A 21,950-nucleotide genomic window follows, 5' to 3' on the forward strand; every position below is an offset into this window, starting at 1 on the left:
CAGCAACAAGTGACAGCAAAAAGTACAGCCAAGAAGCAACGAAGAGTGGTGGTGGTGGGAGACTCACTACTGAGAGGCACCGAAGCAGCCATCTGCAGACCGGACATAACTGCAAGAGAAGTATGCTGCCTTCCAGGTGCGATGATCAAGGATGTGACCGATAGGATACCAAAGCTCTTCAGCTCCAAGGACGTCCACCCATTTCTTCTGATACATGTTGGCACCAATGACACGGCAAGGAAGGACCTACCGACAATCTGCAAGGACTTTGAAGAGTTGGGGAAGAAAGTAAAGGAACTGGATGCACAGGTAGTTTTTTCTTCTATCCTTCCAGTAGACGGGCATGGCACCAGGAGATGGAACAGGATCCTTGATGCAAACAACTGGCTAAGACGATGGTGCAGACAACAAGGATTTGGATTCCTGGACCACGGTGTGAATTACTGGTATGATGGACTCCTCGCCAGAGACGGACTACACCTCAACAAACCTGGGAAACACACATTCGCCAGAAGACTCGCTACACTCATCAGGAGGGCGTTAAACTAGAAGAAGAGGGGACGGGAAGAAAAACATTAGACTCGAACAAAGACGACCCAGGAAAACATACTCAGAAGGGAGGTAAGAACATTTCTAAAACAATCCACAGTGAGGAGATTGGAACAAAACAAAATCCTCTAAACTGCATGCTCGCAAACGCCAGAAGCCTGACAAACAAGATGGAAGAACTAGAAGCAGAAATATCTACAGGTAACTTTGACATAGTGGGAATAACCGAGACATGGTTAGATGAAAGCTATGACTGGGCAGTTAACTTACAGGGTTACAGTCTGCTTAGAAAGGATCGTAAAAATCGGAGAGGAGGAGGGGTTTGTCTCTATGTAAAGTCTTGTCTAAAGTCCACTTTAAGGGAGGATATTAGCGAAGGGAATGAGGATGTCGAGTCCATATGGGTTGAAATTCATGGAGGGAAAAATGGTAACAAAATTCTCATTGGGGTCTGTTACAAACCCCCAAATATAACAGAAAGCATGGAAAGTCTACTTCTAAAGCAGATAGATGAAGCTGCAACCCATAATGAGGTCCTGGTTATGGGGGACTTTAACTACCCGGATATTAACTGGGAAACAGAAACCTGTGAAACCCATAAAGGCAACAGGTTTCTGCTAATAACCAAGAAAAATTATCTTTCACAATTGGTGCAGAATCCAACCAGAGGAGCAGCACTTTTAGACCTAATACTATCTAATAGACCTGACAGAATAACAAATCTGCAGGTGGTTGGGCATTTAGGAAATAGCGACCACAATATTGTGCAGTTTCACCTGTCTTTCACTAGGGGGACTTGTCAGGGAGTCACAAAAACATTGAACTTTAGGAAGGCAAAGTTTGAACAGCTTAGAGATGCCCTTAATCTGGTAGACTGGGACAATATCCTCAGAAATGAGAATACAGATAATAAATGGGAAATGTTTAAGAACATCCTAAATAGGCAGTGTAAGCGGTTTATACCTTGTGGGAATAAAAGGACTAGAAATAGGAAAAACCCAATGTGGCTAAACAAAGAAGTAAGACAGGCAATTAACAGTAAAAAGAAAGCATTTGCACTACTAAAGCAGGATGGCACCATTGAAGCTCTAAAAAACTATAGGGAGAAAAATACTTTATCTAAAAAACTAATTAAAGCTGCCAAAAAGGAAACAGAGAAGCACATTGCTAAGGAGAGTAAAACTAATCCCAAACTGTTCTTCAACTATATCAATAGTAAAAGAATAAAAACTGAAAATGTAGGCCCCTTAAAAAATAGTGAGGAAAGAATGGTTGTAGATGACGAGGAAAAAGCTAACATATTAAACACCTTCTTCTCCACGGTATTCACAGTGGAAAATGAAATGCTAGGTGAAATCCCAAGAAACAATGAAAACCCTATATTAAGGGTCACCAATCTAACCCAAGAAGAGGTGCGAAACCGGCTAAATAAGATTAAAATAGATAAATCTCCGGGTCCGGATGGCATACACCCACGAGTACTAAGAGAACTAAGTAATGTAATAGATAAACCATTATTTCTTATTTTTAGTGACTCTATAGCGACAGGGTCTGTTCCGCAGGACTGGCGCATAGCAAATGTGGTGCCAATATTCAAAAAGGGCTCTAAAAGTGAACCTGGAAATTATAGGCCAGTAAGTCTAACCTCTATTGTTGGTAAAATATTTGAAGGGTTTCTGAGGGATGTTATTCTGGATTATCTCAATGAGAATAACTGTTTAACTCCATATCAGCATGGGTTTATGAGAAATCGCTCCTGTCAAACCAATCTAATCAGTTTTTATGAAGAGGTAAGCTATAGACTGGACCATGGTGAGTCATTGGACGTGGTATATCTCGATTTTTCCAAAGCGTTTGATACCGTGCCGCACAAGAGGTTGGTACACAAAATGAGAATGCTTGGTCTGGGGGAAAATGTGTGTAAATGGGTTAGTAACTGGCTTAGTGATAGAAAGCAGAGGGTGGTTATAAATGGTATAGTCTCTAACTGGGTCGCTGTGACCAGTGGGGTACCGCAGGGGTCAGTATTGGGACCTGTTCTCTTCAACATATTCATTAATGATCTGGTAGAAGGTTTACACAGTAAAATATCGATATTTGCAGATGATACAAAACTATGTAAAGCAGTTAATACAAGAGAAGATAGTATTCTGCTACAGATGGATCTGGATAAGTTGGAAACTTGGGCTGAAAGGTGGCAGATGAGGTTTAACAATGATAAATGTAAGGTTATACACATGGGAAGAGGGAATCAATATCACCATTACACACTGAACGGGAAACCACTGGGTAAATCTGACAGGGAGAAGGACTTGGGGATCCTAGTTAATGATAAACTTACCTGGAGCAGCCAGTGCCAGGCAGCAGCTGCCAAGGCAAACAGGATCATGGGGTGCATTAAAAGAGGTCTGGATACACATGATGAGAGCATTATACTGCCTCTGTACAAATCCCTAGTTAGACCGCACATGGAGTACTGTGTCCAGTTTTGGGCACCGGTGCTCAGGAAGGATATAATGGAACTAGAGAGAGTACAAAGGAGGGCAACAAAATTAATAAAGGGGATGGGAGAACTACAATACCCAGATAGATTAGCGAAATTAGGATTATTTAGTCTAGAAAAAAGACGACTGAGGGGCGATCTAATAACCATGTATAAGTATATAAGGGGACAATACAAATATCTCGCTGAGGATCTGTTTATACCAAGGAAGGTGACGGGCACAAGGGGGCATTCTTTGCGTCTGGAGGAGAGAAGGTTTTTCCACCAACATAGAAGAGGATTCTTTACTGTTAGGGCAGTGAGAATCTGGAATTGCTTGCCTGAGGAGGTGGTGATGGCGAACTCAGTCGAGGGGTTCAAGAGAGGCCTGGATGTCTTCCTGGAGCAGAACAATATTGTATCATACAATTATTAGGTTCTGTAGAAGGACGTAGATCTGGGTATTTATTATGATGGAATATAGGCTGAACTGGATGGACAAATGTCTTTTTTCGGCCTTACTAACTATGTTACTATGTTACTATGTTAGACTGGACCAGCAACTCTTAGACTCTTGAATGACTCCCAGTCTCAGCATCCTCTTCACCTCTTTCTAGATCATCTCTCAGCAGTCTTCGGGGATCTGATACGGCTTCAATATCACCTGAACATAAGGCTCCATAAGAACCTCATGCTCTATGATCTGCGCAAAACCTGGTAATTCTGAGAACAGGTCTCTGTTCCGATGTAACAATTCTCAGCACTGCTGCATTTGGGCCTGTGACAGTGACTCTGCTGCATTGACCTCTTTTATGTTTGCTTTAGATGTAGCCATCAAAGCACAGAGCTTCCAAGGGCTCCCTATTTCACCATGGCTTAATCAGGTTGAGGTGGTAGACGTGGTAGGCCTTCCTTCTCCTTGGTTGGTGGATTTTATAGTTGACATCACCAACCTTTTTGACAACTTGATAGGGGCCCTGCCACTTGGCCAGAAAGTTTCTCTCCACCATAGGTCCAGCACCACTACCTGATCCCTAGGGTTGAAGTGTCTCATATTCACAAATTGTACACCCTCGACTGTGCCTCTTGTGTTTTGAGGAAACATTTTTTCACAATGAACATCACCTTACCAATTCTCTCTTACATTTGGGCCACATGTTCGATCACACTCTTGTAGGGTGTAGACTCCGCTTCCCAAGTCTCCTTTGCTACATCCAGGAGTCCACAGGGCTGTCGACCATAAAACAGTTCAAATGAGAAGAAACTTCTTTAACATGGCCTTCAAGGTTTTATTAAACCTTTCCACTCTCTCTGTGGATGGTAGACTGAGGACCTGAGTTGTGCGATTTGCAGGGTTTTGCAAAACTCTCTCATTACTTTTGACATGTATGGAGTCCCTTGGTCCATTAGGATGTCCTTAGGCAACCCCATTCTGGAAAAGACATGGACCAACTCACAAACTATGCACTTGGCATAGTAGCTTCATAGTGGTATGGCCTCTGGATACCATGTAGCATACTCAAGATCACCTGGATGTACTGATGCCCTCTAGCTGACTTGACCAGGGGTCCCACTAGATCCATTGCTATGTAATCAAAAAGGACCTCAATGATGGGCAATGGCACTAAGGGGCTACAGAAGTGAGCCACCCGGGAGGTCAGCTGGCAGGTGGGACAGGACCTACAATAGTTCAAGATTTCTCAGTGACAACTAGGCCAATATAACCTCTGGAGGATCCGTTACTGTTTTTTGTCTACCCCCAGATGAGCACATAACTCATGAGCATGGTCCTTGTCTAACACCCTACTATGTATGGCCATGGTACAAGTAACTGCTTGATTACCTTCACTCTCTGGTGACCCGATATGGTAACTCCCCATTTACAGCAAAATATGGATATCGTGTGTCGGACCCCAGCTCTTGAACCACCCCATTAACCCCTTCCCAACATGCGCCATACTAATACTGCTCTGTGGGAGATGTGTTCCCCCAAACAGCAGTGCTAGTACGGTGCACTGATCGCGTGGCGATTGGGTGCAGATGTCAGCTGTATGTGACAGATGACACCCTATGGCAACACCCACTATCAGTGCTAGCACCGATCATGGGCATTTAACCCCTCTGATGCTGCTGTCAGTAGTGGCAGATGGGGCATCGTGTAGAGAGGGGGCTCCCTGCTCGCTTCCATTAAGACAACGCAATGCAATCGCGTTGTCCTGATGGTCTCCATGGAGATCCCTGGCCCCAAGATGGCCACAGGGTCCTTCTGAGTCCTACAGGGAAGGTGCTTGTGAGCTCTTCCTTCCCTGCATGTCAGATCCTGATCTGATACTCTGCAGTGCAGAGTGTCAGATCAGCGATCTGATGTAATATATGTAATATATTAATGTCCCATCCCGGGACAATGTTAAAAAGTTAGGAAAAAAATATTACAAAGTATAAAAATATTAGTAAAGGAAATACATTATATATTTTTCCAATAAATACATTTATTTATGCAAATAAAAAACAATAAAAGTACACAAATTTGTTATCGCCCCGTCCATAACAGCGCACTCTATAAAACTGTCCCCCTTCAGTGAACACCGTAAAAAAATAAACATAGGCAAAGAACAATGCTTTATCATCATACCACCAAACAAAAAGTGCAATAAAACGTGACCAAAAAGATGGATATAAAAATGGTACTGCTGAAAATGTCTCCTTGTCCTGCAAAAATAAGCCGCCATACAGCTCCATCAGCAAAAAAATGAAAAAGTTATAGCTCTCAGAGTAAAGTCATGCAAAATTATTTTTTCTGAAAAAATAGTTTTTATTGTGTAAAAGCGCGAAAACATAAAAAAAGATATAAATACAGTATGGCTGTAATCGTACTGACCCGAAGAATAAAGTGGTCTTACCAATTTTACCACACGTGGAACAGTATTAAGGAAAAAAATGCAATTCCCGAATTGCTGGTTTTTGTTAATTCTTTCTCTCAAAAATCAGAATAGACAGCGATCAAAAAATGTCATGTGCCCGAAAATGTTACCAATAAAAACGTCGGCTTGCCCAGCAAAAAAACAAGCCATCACTGTGGGCCAAAATATGAAAAAATATAGCTCTTGTGAAAATACAAAATTTGTGGCTAAAGATTTTTGAGGAAAAAAATGTGATTTTTTATTTTTTATTTTCACGGCTTAACGTTATAAACTTCTGTGAAGCACCTGGGGGTTCAAGGTGCTCAATATACATCTAGATAAGGTCCCAAAGGTTTCTAGTTTCCAAAATAGTGTTATTTGTGGGGGGTTTCCACTGTTTAGGCACATCAGGGGCTCTTGAAACGCGAGATGGCGTCCACTAATTAGTCCATCAACTTTTTATTCAAAAACTCAAATGGCGCGCCTTCCCTTCCAAGCCCTGCCGTGCGCCCAAACAGTAGTATTGCCCCTCATATGGTGTATCGCCGTACTAAGCAGAAATTGCACAATAAATTGTATGGAGCAATTTCTCCTGTTACTCTTAAGAAAACGCAAAATATGGAGCTGAAAAAGATTTACTTGGGAAAAATTAGATTTTTTTTATTTCCACGGCTCTACGCTATAAACTTCTGTGAAGCACCTGTGAGTTCAAGGTGCTCAATACACATCTAGATAAGTTCCATAAGGGGTCTAGTTTCCAAAATGGTTTCACTTGTGGGGGGTTTCCACTGTTTAGAGACATAAGGGGCTCTCCAAACATGACATAACGTCCGCTAATTATACCTACAAATTTTGCATTCAAAAAGTGAAATGGCACTCCTTCCCTTCTGAGCCTTGCCGTGCTCCCAAACAGTAGATTTCCCCCACATATGGAGTATCGGCATGCTAAGGAGAAATTGCACTACAAAATGTATGGTCCATTTTGTAATGTTACCCTTGCGAAATTTAAAAAAAAAAAATAGGTCTAAAGAAAAACATTTTGTAAAAATTCCTGTGAAGCACTTGAAGGGTTAACAAAACTTCTTGAATGTGGTTTTGGGTACCTAGAGGGGTGCAATTTTAAGGTTGGTGTGATTTTAGGCTATTTTTGTTATATAGGTCCCTCAAAGTCACTTCAAATGTGGGGTGGTTCCTAAAAAAATGGTTTTGCTAATTTTGTTGTAAAATGGAGAAATCGCTGGTCAAATTTTAACCCTTATAACTTCCTAACAAAACACATTATGTTTCCAAAATTGTGCTGATGTAAAGTAGATATGTGGGAAATGTTGTTTTTTAACTTTTTTGTGCGATATGACTCTCTGATTTGAGGGCATAAAAATTAAAAGTTTGAAAATTGCAAAATGTTCTACATTTTCATCAAATTTCCATTTTTCCACAAATAAACACAAGTGATATCAAAGAAATGTTACCACTTTTATAAATTACAATATGTCACGAGAAAACAGTCTCAGAAACCTCTGGGATCCGTTGAAGCGTTCCAGAGTTATGACCTCATAAAGTGACATTGGTCAGAATTGTAAAAATTGGCCTAGTCAGGAAAATGAAAACAGGCTTCGGGATCAAGGGTACAGTCACATTATCATATGCCCCTTTTAGAGTTAAGTCCCTGAGTTGGGTGGTTCCAGAGTTTCCCATGGACACCTCCAGGGGAAGCTGCCTCATTCTAATTGCCAACAAGGAATCAAAAGGGAAGCCAGTCAGCTGCGGCCTGCAACAAGGTTTCTTTAGGAGTGACCTGGCTGTGGTCCGGGCAGCCAGACATTCTAACTTTCCCCCACAAGTCCAAAACAAGGCAAAGTCTCGCCCTATTATAACAGGGTATAATGGGTCCTTGACTATGCCAACCTCATGGGGCTCGGTGCCACAGTTTGTGTTTATGACCACTAGGGCCACAGGGTAGTCTTTAGCCTCCCCATGGATACAGTGGATGCCCACCATCTTCCTAGCAATCAACCGATAAGGAATTGTGGCTCTCAATAGAGTTACCAAATTTCCCGAGTTCAACAGATCAGTCATTTGCATTTTGTTCACTAATACGGAACATGCCTGTGATCCCTCACCTGGTTGAAGGACAGCACTGCAGGCATTATATGCAAAGTAGAGCACTGCCATTCTATTCTGCAGTCCGTTGGCTCAGTGGTCATGTGGCAACAAGCGGCTATGTGACCCAGAGTGTGACACCTCCAACAAATTATGTTATTGGATGGGACTTTTAGCAACAAATCAGAGGCTTCCTGGAATCTTGGATGCCCCTCAGGCGTGGCTCTAGTTTGGGAACCCCAGTATGGAGATGTTAAAACCCCTTGCCTCCCAAGGAACTCCCAACTGCCTTGTACCTTTCCACCAGGCCCACCTAGTGATTAGCATTCCGGGGATCTTCCTGGGCAACCTAGGATTGCATCGGCCTAGGAAGGAAGTGCATGAATCTGTCCATGAAGACCCTCTTCACCATCTGCGCTAGGGATGAACATTCAGGTTGCAACCACTATTAGGAGGTTGTACATTTGGGACTGGGAGGTTTTTCACCATAATAGACCCAGCGGTGCACCCATTGCACCGTGTCAGTCAGTCACTTCTATGCTCTTCAAGATCTCAGTTTTCAACTTTGTGTACTCATTTGCATTCTGTAAGGCCAAATCATAATAGTCTTTCTGTGATTCCTCTATTAGATATGGTGCAATAACCTCCTCCCACTGCTGTGGAGGCACTTTATCTCACTTCGCTTTTGAAAACCGTCAGGAATGCCTCAACGTGATCACCTGGGGCCATCTTTTGCAAGGCACTCATTAACATCTTCCTCACGTGTCAGTCATCACCTTGACTTGAGGGTGGAGTGGTTGCACTGCCATGGATCGCCTTGGTCATAAGTTCCATCTGCTGCCCGTGCTGCACTTACTGCTGCTGTTGCCACTTATGCTGCCATAGCTGTTGGAGCAGGAGACTAGTCTGCACCAGTTGCTTTATCAATTCCCCTGCTTCTAGTATCAATTGTAGAGTTTCTACTCACTCGATTGCAATTGAGGGAGTCACAGGTAACGATTTGAGTAAAATGTCCAGGTTGGTTTATTAAGACTTTATAAACTGATCTGGAAACCACACAAAACAGCATCCTGGGCACAAAGTGAAAACACAGAGTAAATAGTTCATACAGTATTGCAGGTTCACCTGCTCAGGTTAGTGTCCAGCTATTGAGTCCTTTAGCAAACACAAGCAATACTACTCACCTCCAGACAAAGACACTGAATGAAACAACTGGTCTCCTTTATGTCTGCCATATAACGCCCCGGGGTGGGGATATCTGAACAGCCAGTGCCACCCATCTCTCTGAATGCTCATAAAAACTCGGCCCTGGACACTCCTTTTTAACTCTCTCAGTACTATAAGTGCTGGAGCCTGCTTTTATGGGCTTACATCACTGAGGCTATCAGATACATATCTCCCCTTGAGGATCTGTCCGGTGGCCATCTTACAGCTGATAATGTTCTTGGCAGCACTTGTTCTATTTATACACTATGATGTGCTGCCAAAAATAATGATTTTTAAGTCAGCTTAAAAATCATCTCACCTTGCAGTAATGTTCTTTCACTATAATTGGGCAGTATAAATCAGTTAAAGGGTCCCTGAAGTTTGAAATCTCTCTAAATTAACTTTGTACTTGCCTTCATCTGCTACTCATATTAGCTTATCAGGTTGCATAGAAATAAAAAAACATGGCCATTACTGTATCTGAAGCAGATGTAGCGGGCCTGGATTTGTCAGTCAGTTGTGTCCTTGGTGCGTAGTGATAAATTTGAACAACTATGATGAAATATTTTGTTCTACCTAAACTCCAATAACTTTTCTAAACATACAACACATCTGAATTTTGAATTTCAAATACGTTTTTCTAACTATTCTCACCCTGAATGTGATTATGTTTTTTTCTGAACATCTATCCCCTTTTCTTGGTGCTTTATCTACATTTGATGCTGAAAAAGGACTTGACGCATTGGGCATTATTTGTGTGATTGGTATTTCATGGACTGATAACACAAGTGAGTCTTGTGAATTAGTGGCTGCAGTGGTGACTTTTTAAAGTTTCCAGCTTGTCTATGACATTATTGTCAACACTGGACCATTAACAAGACCATTTCTTTGGCAACATGGGACTCATGTAGAGGTGAAACATGTAGCTCTTCGTTCCTGATGCAAGATTTGTCACATGGCTGTCAAATTACCATATCCTACTTTTAATACTGGAGTCTGTATACACATGTGGTCAAAATTGTTGGTACCCCTCGTTTAATGACAGAAAAACCCACAATGGTCACAGAAATAACTTGAATCTGACAAAAATAATAATAAATTAAAAATCTATGAAAATGAACAAATGAAAGTTAGATATTGCTTTTCAACCATGCTTCCACAGATATTTTTTATTTATTATTTTTGTCAGATTCAAGTTATTTCTGTGACCATTGTGGGTTTTTCTGTCATTAAACGAGGGGTACCAACAATTTTGACCACGTGTATGTGACAGATGGACCTTTAAGCCTCCTCTTAGGCTCTAGAACAACAGTTATTATACCTGTTCACAATCTAGGATGTGGCCTGATTTTAGGACTTAAATTTTTTTTGTATTTATACAGATTTTTATACAGTCTTTTTATTTGTTGCTAGGTAACCGCACACATACAATCAATGTGCAGAAATCCTTCTCTTCTATTTGTTATGGAAAATGTTCAACACAGTAATTGGATTTGTAATGAGCGAGTGTATTATTCCTGTCAATTTCATCCTAAACTGAACTCTTGTGGAATAGTTTATATTGTAGGCATACTTTTAATGAGCTTTATTGACTTGGAAATATGAACAGATAATTCCTTTGTGCCAAGTGTCAAATTTTTCAGTTTGGGTCAAAATTCACATTCTGCAACCAAGCTCAAACAATAATTAATTCTGTAAAAGATGGCTATTAATATTTTTTATAAAAGTAGATTTGTGGTGATTTTTAGTGATGGGCGCATTTGTTTGGAAAACGATTGCCAAACATAAGTTTGGCACGAATATGGCACATTTGCATTCGTGATCCGAAACACAAGCAAATTTTTATAAAATCGGTAAAAATTGGTAACATTCGGTAATGAGTGCGGGAAAATATTTGCGTTGCCACAAAAGTATTTTCAGCATTTTTGCAACGATATTGGTGGTGTTACTGTATCATGAGCGTTTTGCATATGTTCCATGAAGGGAAGGGATTTGCAGAGCTCAGAGGCGTTGTGTTCTTGTGAAGTTTTTTTTTTTCCCTTACATTGGCTAGCTGCAATGTGCACACAATCTGGGGGCAGGAAACATCCACAATGTCCTGACACCACGGCTTGTGTCATTGGCTGCTGAAATCACATGTCCCCCTCCAAATAAAGAGCGGACATCTTGTTTTAGCACCATTTTGACAATGTAACAGTGCAAGAGAGGCTGCTCCTGATGCTGGCACTGTTTTCAGCAAGCTAGTTAGCTAGGCAGTTGTTACATAGTTACATATATAGTTACATAGTTATTAAGGTTGAAGGAAGACTATATGTCCATCTAGTTCAACCCATAGCCTAACCTAACATGCCCTAACATGTTGATCCAGAGGAAGGCAAAAAAAACCCATGTGGCAAAGAGTAAGCTCCACATTTGGGAAAAAAATTCCTTCCCGACTCCACATACGGCAATCAGACTAGTTCCCTGGATCAACGCCCTATCAAGGAATCTAGTGTATATACCCTGTAACATTATACTTTTCCAGAAAGGTATCCAGTCCCCTCTTAAATTTAAGTAATGAATCACTCATTACAACATCATACGGCAGAAAGTTCCATAGTCTCACTGCTCTTACAGTAAAGAATCCGCGTCTGTTATTATGCTTAAACCTTTTTTCCTCCAAACGCAGAGGATGCCCCCTTGTCCCTGTTTCAGGTCTATGATTAAAAAGATCATCAGAAAGGTCTTTGTACTGTCCCCTCATATATTTATACATTAAAATAAGATCACCCCTTAGTCTTTGTTTTTCCAAACTAAATAGCCCCAAGTGTAATAACCTATCTTGGTATTGCAGATCCCCCAGTCCTCTAATAACCTTGGTCGCTCTTCTCTGCACCTGCTCCAGTTCAGCTATGTCTTTCTTAAACACCGGAGACCAGAACTGTGCACAGTATTCTAAGTGTGGTCGAACTAGTGACTTGTATAGAGGTAAAATTATGTTCTCCTCATGAGCATCTATGCCTCTTTTAATGCATCCCATTATTTTATTTGCCTTTGTAGCAGCTGCCTGACACTGGCCACTGAATATGAGTTTGTCATCCACCCATACACCCAGGTCTTTTTCATTGATGGTTTTGCCCAGAGTTTTAGAATTAAGCACATAATTATACATCTTATTACTTCTACCCAAGTGCATGACCTTACATTTATCCCCATTAAAGCTCATTTGCCATTTATCAGCCCAAGCTTCTAGTTTACATAAATCATCCTGTAATATAAAATTGTCCTCTGTATTGATTACCCTGCAGAGTTTAGTGTCATCTGCAAATATTGAAATTCTACTCTGAATGCCCCCTACAAGGTCATTAATAAATATGTTAAAAAGAAGAGGGCCCAATACTGACCCCTGTGGTCCCCACTGCTAACCGCTACCCAGTCCGAGTGTGCTCCATTAATAACCACCCTTTGTTTCCTATCCCTGAGCCAGCTCTCAACCCACTTGCACATATTTTCCCCTATCCCCATTATTCTCATTTTATGTATCAACCTTTTGTGTGGCACCGTATCAAAAGCTTTTGAAAAGTCCATATACACTACATCCACTGGGTTCCCTTGGTCCAGTCCGGAACTTACCTCTTCATAGAAACTGATCAAATTAGTCTGACATGAACGGTCCCTAGTAAACCCGTGCTGATACTGGGTCATGAGGTTATTCCTCTTCAGATACTCCAGTATAGCGTCCCTTAGAATGCCCTCCAGGATTTTACCCACAGTAGTATATCAGTCAGATAGTGTAGCTAGCTAGTGTCGAGTGTGGCGGTTAAATGTACCTTCCACTTCCAGCATTTTTTTTCTCATTACTGAGGTCAAAAGACAAAGCCAGCAGGGGACATGTCCTACAATTTTGTTGTGCACTGCTTCTAATCGGCTCCATGCATGAGTACAGCATTCTAAATAATACTTTTTCACTAGCTAAATGTGAAACAGCCTGTTGTATCCCACCTTGTCTTTAGTGCTGTGGTGATATGAAACTGTCTGCAGACCTAACACACATTAAAAAAATTATAATTTTTATATTGCAAAAAGTTAGACTGCCCACCATATCACACTTTTTCATTTTTTTGGATTGAAATTAAGCTGTATGCAGATGTCACGCACATAACCAATACATTTTTTCTGTTGCTAAATGTCATACAGTAGGAGACCTGATTTTAAAATAGTTTGTTGCATCTAGTGTGTTATAGAGGCCTTATCCAGAGGCCACAAAAAATCTTCAGTTCCTAGTGTTATACAGTAGGGGACCTGACATTAAAACAGTTTGTAGCATCTAGTGTGTTATAGAGGCTTTATCCAGAAGCCACAAAAAAATTCTTCTGTTCCTAACGTCATACAGTAGCAGACATCTGACTTTCAAATTGTTTGTAGCATATCTTCTTTGTCATACAGGACTCATCCACACTCAAACAATTCTTTGTTCTGTGATTAACGCGTGTAGTGCAGTGAACCCTGATACAGCTATGGGTCGCTGTGTGTGCTCCTCGGGATATGCATGGAGGCATATCTGTGGTTAAAATGATGGTGAAACAGTGACTGACAGAGTTGTAAATGGCTGTTATGTGTTGCAGAGGGAGTCTGCGCTGTAAGCCTGAAGTAATGTTGTTGTTATGGGCCTGTAGTCCCACAAGTGTTTGTATAATTGTGAAGGGAGGCTTACAGGGCTAGTTATGAGAGCTGGGCGGGTCTAACTAGTCACACACACTACCCATCTATAGGAGTGGTTACAATACATAATGCGACCAGGCTGTGGGTCACATGGTTCCTGTGATCTCTGCAATGGAGTCTTAATGGTTCCTGTGCTCTCTGTAATTTAGAGTGTTTAGATCCTGGACATCTTGTGTGTTGGGAGGTCCTGTGTGTGGACTGGATCCCTGAACAGTGCACTGAGAGGCTGTGGATCTGGAAGACTTGTGTGTTGGGAGATCCTGGGAGTAGGATCGGATCCCTGAATAGCACACAAAAAGTTCTATGTGTTGGGAGATTCTGGGAGAATGATTAGATCCCTGATAAGCACAGTGAGAGACTTGTGTGTTGGACGGTCCCAGGTGGGGACGGACATTCTGAACAGCACACGCAGTGGCCTGTGTTGGAAGTCCTGGGAGTAAGACGTCCTGGGAGTAAGACTTCCTGAATAGTACAACCTGTGTTGCGAGTCCTGGGAGTAGGACTTCCTGAAGAGCACATGGGAAGGAGTGTATGCAGAGTCTGCAATGGCACTGTATTGGGGGAGCTACAGCCCTTCTGAGGATCTGGACTGACTGATGTGTACCTGACAGGCAAGTTGGTGATCCCAGTTCGGCAGTTTCCCTGGAGGAGAGAGGACTGACAGGAGTCAGCATGTGGAGCAGGAGTTCCTGGAAGGTAACCCAGAGTATGGGAATTGTGTGCACACGACAGGGGGTCAGTAATGAACTATGTGGTCTCCCACAGTACCTGGACGAAGTGAGGTCCATCGCGTTTAGAGACTGTGAACCAATGTCGTGTGCACCAAATGACTAGAGACATTGATACTGCGTACGGACACCCCCGGGAACTAGTCAAGGAGGGCTGGCTGGTGTAGTGTCTGAACTGTGAGTTGAAAGCCATATCTGAAATATCTAAATTAAAGATGCAGTTTAATGTCACCTGTTGGTGCCTATTGTGTTCCTTGAAGTGTAATGGACTGTGTATGACCCGGTTTATGATGCCATAACAAACCGCATCGACTGTTTTTATGAGAAAAAATGTGCCTGTGTGACTGAGTCCCGTTGCTAAGCGAGTGTCCCACAACACATGCAGTGAGCGCTCTCACACGCGATACAGCAGGCCATGTTTCACTGTGGAATTTACCTGCGCTGAAATTCAGTTGTTTGCAGAGATGGTAAAGAGCTCAAATCTAATTTTGTGTTGCAAATACCGTGCTGCTACCACACGATCTGAGCAACATGCCTGTGAAAAAGCGAGGCTGTGTGGAAGGGGAATTAGGCTTGATGTTGAAGTGTAAGGCTGGTTTCACATTTGCGGTTTTTTTTTGCGTTTTTGCGGTAAAATACGCAAAAAAAGCATGCGTTTTCCCCCCTATATTTAACATTAAAAACGCATGCGTTTTTTTTTGCATGCGTTTTGACGTGTTTTTGCAACGCATGCGTTTTTTCTCTGCATGCGTTGTGTTGCATAAATGCAACATGTAGTAATTTTTGCGGCGTTTTTTTTGCCGCAAAAAAAAGCATGCGTTTTTTCGCGGCAAAAAAACCTATTGATGTCTATGTAAACGCATGCGTTTTTAAGCACATGCGTTTGCATTAAAAACGCATGCGTTTTTATTTAAAAAACCCAGAAAACACACTGATATGCCACCCCCCACCATAAAGGTGATAAAGGGATCCTAACCCTAACCCTATCCCTAACCCTACCCCTAACCCTACCCCTAACCCTAAAGGCATCCTAACCCTACCCCTAACGCTAACCCTAATCCCTTTAGGGTTAGGGGTAGGGTTAGGGTTAGGATCCCTTTAGGGTTAGGGTTATGATCCCTTCCCCTAACCCTACCCTCAACCCTAACCCTAACTATATCTGTTTATAGTGGGTTTTTTACTTTATTTTGATGATTGGCAGCTGACACACATTTCTCAGCATGCGTTTAAAAAACGCAAACACATGAAAAAAACGCATGAAAACGCCGCGTTTTTTTCACCACATGCAAAAACGCATGCATCAAAAAAACACAGCGTTTGCATGCGTTTACATGCGTTTTTTCACCATGCGTTTTTTTTTTTTAAATGCATGCGTTTTGAAACGCAAGTGTGAAACCAGCCTTAGTGGGGTAGGTGGTAAGGTTAGTGAAAGCACTTGTAAACCAACAGCATCACGTCCTATGCAAAGACTGTTACTGGACGGGCTGCTCCACTACCTTTCTTTGGCAGACGCACAGCAGTATTCCTTGTTGATAAGGCCCAGAAAGAGCATGTGCTCAAGTGGATGGCAAGCACAGCTTCAAGTGGCCTCTCCTCCTCTTCCTCCACCTCAAAATCACACCCAGTACAGTCCACAGAGGTGGCACCCAAATTAGCCTTGCTTCCCCCGCCGACTCCCAACTCTCCAACTGTACAACTGACTATACGGAACCACAAATTGGTGAGTCTGAAGAGCTGTTTACACATTATACCCAATGGTCATCAGAAGTGTTTTCAAAAGCTTCAAGGAGTGAAGAGAAGGAAATCTAAACCAATGCCCAAAATATTTTAAGCTTGGATCCGGGGCAGGATGATGTAGGGTCCGAACAGCATCCTGACCCTCATCATCAGACGTTAACCCCTGGGGGGTGGGGGTGATCCTGATCAGACTCTGATATCTGAGGCTAACATGGACTATACTGTGCTGTCAGGTCAGGAAGAGGAGGAGGGTGATTCCAAGGGCGAGGAATATGATAACACAGAGGATGATGATGAGGAGGTGTTAGATCCCAGTTAGCATTAACATAGAGGCACACTGTTGAGTTGGTCATCTGAGGAGGAAGACGAGCAGGTTACGTTGCGCTGTACGTCGCAGACACCTAGTGATGTAGCCACGACGAGCAATGCATCTTCAGCCATAACTGTGGCTGTGACCAGCAGCGTCCATGGGTCTGTAGCTCGCAGGTGTGGCAAGGGTTGCCTAGCCTGGGCCTTTTGTGACACTGCAAAGGATGAGCCAACTCATGAAATCTGTCAACTTTGCAAACAGAGTGGAGGTAAAAAGTGCAATAATTTGACTACTACATGTATGAACTTTCACATGCGCAATCAACATGTGTTACTGTGGGAATCTATTGTGAATTCTGTGGCAGAGCTCCCTCCTGTGGTCACAAGTGGTACTTCGGCTGATTCTCTCTGTGAGCTTCTGTTGGTGGAGGGAAGTGGTACTGCGGCTTCTGAGTTTCCTCCCTCAGGTGATCTGGTGAGGTCGTTAGGTGCTTCTCTACTTAACTCCACCTAATGCTTTGATCCTGGCTTCCTGTCAATGTTCCAGTGTTGGACTTGTTTTTCCCTGGATCATTCCTGTGGCCTGCTGCTCTGCATAGCTAAGTTCTTCTTTGCTACTTGTTTGCTATTTTTTCTGTCCAGCTTGTCTATTTTGTTGCTGGAAGCTCTGGGACGCAAAGGGTGTACCTCCGTGCCGTTAGTTCGGTACGGAGGGTCTTTTTGCCCCCTTTGCGTGGTTTTCTTTAGGGTTTTGTGTAGACCGCAAAGTTACCTTTTCTGTCCTCGATCTGTTAAGAAAGTCGGGCCTCACTTTGCTGAATCTATTTCATCTCTACGTTTGTCTTTTCATCTTAACTCACAGTCATTATATGTGGGGGGCTGCCTTTTCCTTTGGGGTATTTCTCTGAGGCAAGGTAGGCTTATTTTCTATCTTCAGGCTAGTTAGTTTCTCAGGCTGTGCCGAGTTGCATAGGCAGAGTTAGGCGCAATCCACGGCTGCCTCTAGTGTTGTTTGGAGAGGATTAGGGATTGCGGTCTGCAGAGTTCCCACGTCTCAGAGCTCGTTCTATGATTTTGGGTTATTGTCAGATCACTGTATGTGCTCTGACCGCTATGTCCATTGTAGTACTGAATTGCCTTTCATAACAGTACAGGAAGCCCAAAGTACTAATGATTCTCAATAGAGGGAAAAAAGAAGTTCTGAGACCATTTTTTTTTCTTTGCACTGTGTTTTGCCTTTTTTTTCCCTAGACATTTGGGTGGTTCAGTACACAGGTGAAGCGATGGACATTAGAAGTCTGTCTTCATTTGTGGATCAGCTCTCGGCAAGAGTACAAAAGATTCAAGACACTATTGATCAGAAAGCTATGTTGGAACCAAGAATTCCTATTCCTGATTTGTTTTTTGGAGATAGAACTAAGTTTCTGAGTTTCAAAAATAATTGTAAATTTTTTCTGGCCATGAAACCTCGCTCCTCTGGTGATCTAGTTCAACAGGTTTTGATTTTTATTTCTTTTTTGCGCGGCGACCCTCAGGACTGGGCATTTTCTCTTGCGCCAGGAGATCCTGCATTAATCAATGAGTAATATCAATGCGTTTTTCCTGGCGCTCGGATTGCTGTACGATGAACCTAATTCAGTGGATCAGGCAGAGAAAAATTTGCTGGCTCTTTGTCAGGGTCAGGATGAGATAGAGGTATATTGTCAGAAATTTAGAAAGTGGTCCGTGCTCACTCAATGGAATGAATCTGCGCTGGCAGCTATGTTCAGAAAGGGTCTCTCTGAAGCCCTTAAGGATGTCATGGTGGGATTTCCTATGCCTGCTGGTTTGAATGAGTCTGTGTCTTTGGCCATTCAGATCGGTCGACGCTTGCGTGAGCGTAAATCTGTGCACCATTTGGCGGTATTACCTGAGCTTAAACCTGAGCCTATGCAGTGCGATAGGACTTTGACCAGAGTTAAACGGCAAGAACACAGATGTCTGAATGGGCTGTGTTTCTACTGTGGTGATTCCACTCATGCTATCTCTGATTGTCCTAGGCGCACTAAGCGGTTCGCTAGGTCTGCCACCATTGGTACGGTACAGTCAAAATTTCTTCTGTCCGTTACCTTGATCTGCTCTTTGTCATCGTATTCTGTCATGGCATTTGTGGATTCAGGCGCTGCCCTGAATTTGATGGACTTGGAGTATGCTAAGCGTTGTGGGTTTCTCTTAGAGCCCTTGCAGTGTCCTATTCCATTGAGAGGAATTGATGCCACGCCTTTGGCCAAGAATAAGCCTCAATACTGGACCCAGCTGACCATGTGCATGGCTCCTGCAAATCAGGAGGTTATTCGCTTTCTGGTGTTGCATAATCTGCATGATGTGGTCGTGTTGGGGTTGCCATGGCTACAAGCCCATAATCCAGTATTAGATTGGAAATCCATGTCAGTGTCCAGCTGGGGTTGTCAGGGGGTACATGGTGATGTTCCATTTCTGTCTATTTCGTCATCCACCCCTTCTGAGGTTCCAGAGTTCTTGTCTGATTACCGGGATGTATATGATGAGCCCAAGTCCGATGCCCTACCTCCGCATAGGGATTGTGATTGTACTATCAATTTGATTCCTGGTAGTAAATTCCCAAAAGGTCGACTGTTTAATTTATCCGTGCCTGAGCACGCCGCTATGCGCAGTTATGTGAAGGAATCCCTGGAGAAGGGGCATATTCGCCCGTCATCGTCACCATTAGGAGCAGGGTTCTTTTTTGTAGCCAAGAAGGATGGTTCGCTGAGACCTTGTATAGATTACCGCCTTCTAAATAAGATCACGGTTAAATTTCAGTACCCCTTGCCATTGTTATCTGATTTGTTTGCTCGGATTAAGGGGGCTAGTTGGTTCACCAAGATAGATCTTCGTGGTGCGTATAATCTGGTGCGAATCAGGTGAGGAGATGAATGGAAAACTGCATTTAATACGCCCGAGGGTCATTTTGAGTATCTAGTGATGCCATTCGGACTTGCCAATGCTCCATCAGTGTTTCAGTCCTTTATGCATGACATCTTCAGAGAGTACCTGGATAAATTCCTGATTGTGTACTTGGATGACATTTTGATCTTCTCGGATGATTTGGAGTCTCATGTGAAGCAGGTCAGAACAGTTTTTCAGGTCCTGCGTGCTAATTCTTTGTTTGTGAAGGGATCAAAGTGTCTCTTTGGTGTGCAGAAGGTTTCATTTTTGGGGTTCATCTTTTCCCCTTCTACTATCGAGATGGATCCTGTTAAGGTCCAAGCCATCCATGATTGGACTCAGCCGACATCTCTGAAAAGTCTGCAAAAGTTCCTGGGCTTTGCTAATTTTTATCGTCGCTTCATCTGCAATTTTTCTAGTATTGCCAAACCATTGACCGATTTGACCAAGAAGGGTGCTGATTTGGTCAATTGGTCTTCTGCTGCTGTGGAAGCTTTTCAAGACTTGAAGCGTCGTTTTTCTTCTGCCCCTGTGTTGTGTCAACCAGATGTTTCTCTTCCGTTCCAGGTCGAGGTTGATGCTTCTGAGATTGGAGCAGGGGCTGTTTTGTCGCAGAGAGGTTCTGATTGCTCAGTGATGAAACCATGCGCTTTTTTTTCCAGGAAGTTTTCGCCTGCTGAGCGAAATTATGATGTGGGCAACCGAGAGTTGCTGGCCATGAAGTGGGCATTCGAGGAGTGGCGTCATTGGCTTGAAGGAGCTAAGCATCGCGTGGTGGTAATGACTGATCATAAGAACTTGACTTATCTTGAATCTGCTAAGCGGTTGAATCCTAGACAGGCTCGTTGGTCGCTGTTTTTTGCCCGTTTTGACTTTGTGATTTCGTACCTTCCGGGCTCTAAAAATGTGAAGGCGGATGCTCTGTCTAGGAGTTTTGTGCCCGACTCTCCGGGTTTGTCTGAGCCGGCGGGTATCCTCAAGGAAGGAGTAATTGTGTCTGCCATCTCCCCTGATTTGCGGCGGGTGCTGCAAAAATTTCAGGCTAATAAACCTGATCGTTGTCCAGCGGGGAGACTGTTTGTCCCTGATAGGTGGACCAATAAAGTTATCTCTGAGGTTCATTGTTCGGTGTTGGCTGGTCATCCTGGAATCTTTGGTACCAGAGAGTTGGTGGCTAGATCCTTTTGGTGGCCGTCTCTGTCGCGGGATGTGCGTGATTTTGTGCAGTCCTGTGGGATTTGTGCTCGGGCTAAGCCCTGCTGTTCTCGTGCCAGTGGGTTGCTTTTGCCCTTGCCGGTCCCGAAGAGGCCTTGGACACATATCTCTATGGATTTTATTTCTGATCTTCCCGTTTCTCAAAAGATGTCAGTTATTTGGGTGGTCTGTGATCGCTTTTCTAAGATGGTCCATCTGGTACCCTTGTCTAAATTGCCTTCCTCCTCTGATTTGGTGCCATTGTTCTTCCAGCATGTGGTTCGTTTACATGGCATTCCAGAGAATATCGTTTCTGACAGAGGTTCCCAGTTTGTTTCAAGGTTTTGGCGAGCCTTTTGTGGTAGGATGGGCATTGACTTGTCTTTTTCCTCGGCTTTCCATCCTCAGACTAATGGCCAGACCGAACGAACCAATCAGACCTTGGAAACATATCTGAGATGCTTTGTTTCTGCCGATCAGGATGACTGGGTGTCCTTTTTGCCTTTGGCTGAGTTCGCCCTTAATAATCGGGCCAGCTCGGCTACCTTGGTTTCGCCATTTTTCTGCAATTCTGGGTTCCATCCTCGTTTCTCTTCAGGACAGGTTGAGTCTTCGGACTGTCCTGGTGTGGATACTGTGGTGGACAGGTTGCAGCAGATTTGGACTCATGTAGTGGACAATTTGACCTTGTCCCAGGAGAAGGCTCAACGTTTCGCTAATCGCAGACGCCGTGTGGGTCCCCGACTTCGTGTTGGGGATTTGGTTTGGTTATCTTCTCGTCATATTCCTATGAAGGTTTCCTCTCCTAAGTTTAAACCTCGTTTCATTGGTCCGTATAGGATTTCTGAGGTTCTTAATCCTATGTCTTTTCGTCTGACCCTTCCAGATTCTTTTTCCATACATAACGTATTCCATAGGTCATTGTTGCGGAGATACGTGGCACCTATGGTTCCATCTGTTGATCCTCCTGCCCCGGTTTTGGTGGAGGGGGAATTGGAGTATATTGTGGAGAAGATTTTGGATTCTCGTGTTTCTAGACGGAAACTCCAGTATCTGGTTAAATGGAAGGGTTATGCTCAGGAAGATAATTCCTGGGTT

General features: G+C 43.1%; 1 protein-coding gene across 1 annotated transcript in view; it reads left to right on the top strand.

Moving 5' to 3' along the window:
- Positions 1-21,950, top strand: part of TMEM117 (transmembrane protein 117) — a 629,598-nt gene that overhangs the window by 328,793 nt on the left and 278,855 nt on the right. The window lies entirely within an intron of this gene.

The sequence above is a fragment of the Ranitomeya imitator genome, chromosome 4, assembly GCF_032444005.1.
Source record: "Ranitomeya imitator isolate aRanImi1 chromosome 4, aRanImi1.pri, whole genome shotgun sequence".
Classification (NCBI taxonomy): Eukaryota; Metazoa; Chordata; class Amphibia; order Anura; family Dendrobatidae; genus Ranitomeya; species Ranitomeya imitator.